The 6,002-nt window shown below is 44.7% G+C and overlaps 1 long non-coding RNA gene across 1 annotated transcript; it reads left to right on the top strand.

Annotated features, from left to right (window-relative positions):
• The first annotated feature begins 1,068 nt into the window (after nucleotides 1–1,068).
• LOC143414002 (uncharacterized) lies at nucleotides 1,069–1,673 on the top strand. The gene is made up of 2 exons (XR_013094561.1): nucleotides 1,069–1,136; nucleotides 1,313–1,673. It is a non-coding gene; the product is annotated as an uncharacterized LOC143414002 (long non-coding RNA).
• The last annotated feature ends 4,329 nt before the right edge of the window (nucleotides 1,674–6,002 follow it).

The following is a 6,002-nucleotide window of genomic DNA, read 5'->3' as shown; positions in this document are numbered from 1 at the left end:
TAGAGTGGTTTATGTGCAAGTATACCATCAGCACTGACACAAATACAAGAAAACAGCCTTTGAATAGCTGTCCAAGTAGTTACTACTATGCATGAAAGGGCTAAAGAAAAGTAACGAGTAATATGTAACACATTACCCTTTTTTGAGTAACGACAACACTGGGCAGTAATAACGTTACCAAGTCCTAATTTAAAAGCATTACATACATTACATAATGTTTCTATTAGGTGTCTCCAAGCACGAGACATGAATTAACGGAATAAACAAGGAAATGATACTGTTGCCAGATTAATTGTATATGGTGATCTACAAGCATTACAGTGTTACAAGTCAACACTTGAGTACTTTTGACATGCACAAAGTTTAACTTCCAGCCACATTATTCATAATATAGTATTTGTCCAATTATGAGTCAGTGTGTCTTGTCTTGTGCTGATTTGGTGACTCAGAGGCTCCACAGGATTTTTGAAGGTGTTATTTGTTATCAACAAACAACACATTAGCAGCAGAGCCTTAAAAGTCCATCTGACTAATGAGGGACTTTGATGCCAAGTCCACACCTTAAAGCTCTGACCATTTCTGAACAAGCCCTGCAGTCTAAATATAGAATAGAATAGCCTTTATTGTCATTGTACAGAGTACAACGAAATTGGAGTGCCACTCCCTTGGTGCAAGTTTCAATAATAAATATAAATGTAAAATATAAAAAGTACAAAAAAAACCAATCGTAAGTACTCAAACAATAGTATGTACAATATATACAGGATAGCAGCATTAATATAATGACAGTGTCACACAGTGGAAATTTGTATTTATCTTGTATATTGTTTTTATTCTGATTTTTAGTGTTTATTTATGAGTGTTTTATTTGCATGGTTTTATTCTGTTTCTATTGCATGGTTTTTAGTGTTTTATGTGACATGGTTTTTATCCACTGTGGACTGGCTGCACATGGGACTAATTAGCTGATAGGGACCACCTGCTGAGGCAGGGGTGTGTCCAGAGGTGGCCTATCAGCTGTGTAAAGACCTTTTAAAAACAGGCTAGCTGGGCACTGAAGGAGAGAGACTGGAAGGTTAATGCGAGACGGCCAGTGTGATGCGGCGACCAAGTCCTGACCTCATGGAACGGCAACAGTAAGAGACAACGCGTGTGATTGGCAGCAGGGCAGAGGTTTACCTCTGCCTGCATTTGTGAGTAGGGTCTCTACTGTTGTTTACTGGGTGCAGCTGGATTGGGAGAGGGTCACCATGGCCATGAGCCAGGGCCGCTTCTGGGACCATTGTTCTGGCCCCTATTTGTTATGTTGCAGGACACCGACGCAAGGGGAGCTGTGGCGGTGGTCGCATCATGGATTCGGGTGCAGAACGCAAGCCGGGCTGGGAAGTGATGGGCCAGCGGAAGGACAAGAAGATGGGTGGCTCTTTCTTGTCTGCTGAAGACGGGGCTGGCGTGGACTCTGCTCTAAAGGAGGAATTCCTGGCCTGCTGATGGACCCATAATGAACATGTGGCCTAATTATAGCAAGGGGGGGGGGGTTTAGTGAATGTAGAAAATGGTAGTTTTACGGGTTTTAGAATTGTTTTTAGTAGAGAGCAAACATTTTATTATGTACATTTTAAGGGTGTTTTATTTGTGCTCCCTGGCCTAGTAATAAACTGTTTCTGATCAGACCTGCTTCCTCTCTGTGCCCGTGGTATCTGACTTGCTTGCTCCCCCTTGTATTTTAAAGAATCTTTCTTTTTAGCGTGACATTCTGGCGCGACCGCTTTAGTGTCCGCCGCGCGCTACAACAGTATGAATAGCAGCATAATATAATGACAGTGACGGTATGGAATAGGTTCAATTGTTTTTGTGCTTATTTACTACGGTGATAGCTCTGGGAAAGAAGCTATCCCTGAATCTGTTTGTCCTGGCTTTATGTGACCTGTACCGTCGGCCTGACGGTAATAGTTCAAACAGTTGGTTGCTGGGGTGAGAGTAGTCCTTGATGATATTGCCAGCTCTGCTGAGGTACCGAGAGTTTGCAGTGACCTCCAGGCTGGGCAGAGAGCAGCCAGTGATCTTCTGGGCTGTGTTGATGACCCTCTGCAGTACTTTCCTGTCTGCAGCTGAGCACCCTGCATACCATGTTGTTATGCCGTACGTTAGGATGCTCTCTATGGTGGCTCTGTAAAATGTCACCAGCAGCCTCTCCTCCAGGTTGTTCCTCCTGAGCACTCTCAGAAAGTGGAGACACTGCTGGGCCTTTTTAACCACCGCTGTAGTATTTGCAGTCCAGGAGAGGTCATCAGATATCTGCACGCCCAGAAACCTCATGGAGTGTACCCTCTCCACACAGCTCCCGTGAATGTAAAGTGGGGCCGGGTCTGCTCTGCCCTTCCTGAAGTCCAAGATAAGTTCTTTAGTTTTCGTGGTGTTCAGTTGGAGGTTGTTAACTGAACACCACTCAGTCAGTCTGTTGACCTCATCTCTGTAGTCCGACTCATCCCCCCTTGAGATGAGTCCAACCACTGTGGTGTCATCCGCGAACTTTATGATGGTGTTTGAGAGATGGGTAGGGGAGCAGTCGGATGTGTAGAGCGTAAACAGGAGGGGACTCAAAACACATCCTTGTGGAGACCCGGTGCTGAGTGTGATGGTGCTGGACTGGTGGGGGCCGAGTCTGACAGACTGTGGTCTATTTGTCAGGAAGTCCTTGATCCAGAGGCAGATGGGGGTGGAGAGTCCCAGGTGAGACAGTTTCTGGACCAGGATCTCCGGGATGATATGATTGAATGCTGAGCTGAAGTCCAGAAAGAGCATTCTCACATAGCTTCCTCGATGCTCCAGGTGACTCAGCGCAGTGTGGAGCGCTATGGTGATAGCGTCCTCGGTGGAACGATTTGTCCTGTAGGCAAATTGGTGGGGGTCCAGAGTGGGAGGCAGACCGGCCCTGATGTGCTGACAGACCAGTCTCTCAAAGCACTTCATCACTACAGGCGTAAGTGCAACAGGCCTGTAGTCATTTGGGCTGGCCACAGCTGTCTTCTTGGCGATGGGGATGATGGTGGAGGTTTTGAGGCAGGGCGGGACGGTGTTTGATGACAAGGAAAGGTTGAAGATTTTAGTGAAGACTCCGGTCAGTTCGTCAGCACATGCTCTGAGAACCTTTCCATGTATTCCATCAGGACCTGCCGCCTTCCTGGGATTCACTGACCTTAGAACACACCTCACTTGGTGCTCCCTAAGTGTTAGTGTGCCAGTGCTGGGGGCGGGTGGAAGTGGTGTGGCAGCTGAGGGCTTGGTCGTCTCAAAGCGGGCGAAGAAACGGTTTAGATCCTCAGCCAGTGAGGCATCAGTCCTAGATGTTGCCTGGTTATTGCTTCTGTAGTTGGTAATGTGATTGATCCCCTGCCACATTTTTCTGGGGTCGTTGTCAGCAAAGTGATCTTCAATCCTCCTCCTATAGGCAGCCTTAGCTTTCCTGATGCCTCTACTCAGGTCTGCCCTGGCCGCCCTATACGCAGCCCTGTCCCCTGACTTTCATGATGCCATGAAACTGCTTTATGAGCCATTGTAACTGCACCTGTAATAATAACGGGAGCAGATGTAATAAGAGTAAAATTTTGTTGTTGTCACAACGACTTGTTTTTAAGCAGCATATATTATACACTTGTCTAAAGGCTATCGCTGTGATTGATAGTGTACATGTGTGGATAAGTGGTTGAAACGGGAGCCATCATTTTTTATTACATAAGAGCTCTTACTGATGCATTTTGGAAAGACTTAATGTGACCTCTAGGGGTCATGCTGCCCCTTACATCTAGCACACAGTCAGCAAGCAGTTTAGTCAGAACAAGCCATCATGGAAGTGTTGCCTGTTTTTTGCTCAGACAATAAAAATAGTGATTGCTCTGCTCTCTCTCTCTCGAAGCGAATGAGCTTGGAGCCTCTCCTGAAATGACAGGATGTGGGCACATGATGTCCTCTTGGGGGGAACGGAGAAAGCACTGAGACATTTATCATCTCCTCCAGCAGACATTTATTATCTCGTCAAAGACTTCACCCCGATAGCAGCCACTTCGAGGTCTATTTTTGCCTGCTGCTGTGAAGCAGCTCCGCTTGTGAAACTGAGGCTGTTGACAGTGACTGAGTGCGTGGCACCGTTTAGAACTGGAGAGCAATCAGGGGCCTCTAGAAAAGTCCAAAATGCGAATGTGGGAAGTGCGTCCACTACATCCAAACCATCGAAACAGATCTAAAAAGAGCAAAGTCCTGTGTGGCTGTTGCCTCCCTGGGTAGCATTCAGTTTTGCATTAACACTGCAAGGAATCCCATCTCGCTGCACTGAAAATAAAGGCACTTATAAACCTGTAAAGAGGTTTGAAATGGTGACAGCATGTTAGTGAAGAGAATGTAATTTTATGCCTGAGTAGGAGAGAAATGTAGGAACAAAGAAAAGTTTGATTTATTGAAAATGAATATCGACTGCAGCTTTTTTCCTCCCTCCTCACAGCAGATCAGTTTGCATGCTGCAGCAGGGTGAGAGCGAGGCTGCTACACGCTGAGCATCTAAATGTAGGAAATGGAAGCTTTGGAAGTTTTAATGGACTGAGTGTGTTTGTATGGCACTGGGAGCTTAGCGGTGGTGGTGGTGGTGGTGGGGGGGAGGTAAGGAAATGGAGAGATGTGCGATAATGCTGAGTCATATTGTACCGAGTCGTTCTGACCCAGTTCTCACTCACATCCTATTTGCCATCACAATTTATTCATTCGACACAGCGCAGGTACTTTCACAGAGATGCAGCTCTTAATAATGCATGTCGACCTAAAGTGGAATTGGAAAAGGCTGAGCGATATTGAAAACGCGTCCATTTCTGTGTTTTTCCACACTCGATTCGCACTTTTAATAAAATCAGAGAACGTTGACGTCGACCTGGGGAAATGTTTTATTGTGTAGCATAAAACTGGACCAGGTCGGAGATGAAATTGTTTTAACCGTCATGGATTAGTAACAGCATCCAGACTTCACGTGCTTGTGGAACAAAAAGAGATTAAAGATGACAGTAATGGGAAGATTATGTTAGAAAGCTTGTTCTGTCTGTACTGACAATTTCTAAGACATCTCAAACTTAAATGGTAATGGAAAAGCTTCCTACTCTTGAGAGTTTGTTGAGTTTACCTCCTACTGTTCGACACTACTTGTAAACCTACACAGAACATCTTTGAGCTCAACAAAAAGAAAAATCACTGTGTTGAGACAATCAATAGTTCTATATGGCATGCAAGAGGACATGGAGTCCACTTATTTTTTTCCCCTTTTTTCCATATATTTTTATTGAAATTTGAACACCCTCACATTCACACACCCATCCATACATCAAACCTGCATACATCATATTCAAATGTAGAATTGAGCATAGTTCACACAGTATTACAAAAATACAAGGAATTAGGATAAACAAGATTCTCCCCTCCTTCCCTTCTTCTTTTCCTTCTTTCTCATAAACGTCCTTCACCTCCACTCCCTAAAATATCCATATATGGCTTCCACATATTCACAAAGTCCCATTGTTTGCCCGTGGCAATCTATGTTAGTCTTTCCAGGCCGAGAGTCTGCAATTTCCTTCTTCCTGAGTCTCACAGAGGCAGCATCCATACTCCTCCAACATAGTGTAGTGGCTCTTCTGGCTTGAAGTAGCCCATGGACCAGTAATTTAGTTTGTTTTTCCAGTTGCTTAAATTCTCTTGGGTATATTCCAAGTACACAGAGTTTACCTTTTAAATGGATTTTTACCTTTAACACTTCAGATAGACATTTGATGACATCTTTCCAAAATTTCTGGATTTTAGGACATAATTCTATATGGCATGCAAGAGGATAGGGAGTCCACTTAATGATTAAGCTGAAAATATATAAAAATGATTGTGCACGAGAGCACGTGCCAGGGACTTTGAGTGATGAAAGAAAGACAGAACAATGGAGTAAACCCAGAATGAGCACAGAGGAGTTAGGGGAC

This window comes from Maylandia zebra, linkage group LG19 (assembly GCF_041146795.1).
Source record: "Maylandia zebra isolate NMK-2024a linkage group LG19, Mzebra_GT3a, whole genome shotgun sequence".
Classification (NCBI taxonomy): domain Eukaryota; kingdom Metazoa; phylum Chordata; class Actinopteri; order Cichliformes; family Cichlidae; genus Maylandia; species Maylandia zebra.
Note: the sequence above shows the minus strand (reverse complement) of the source record. Positions and strands in the feature narration are given on the sequence as shown.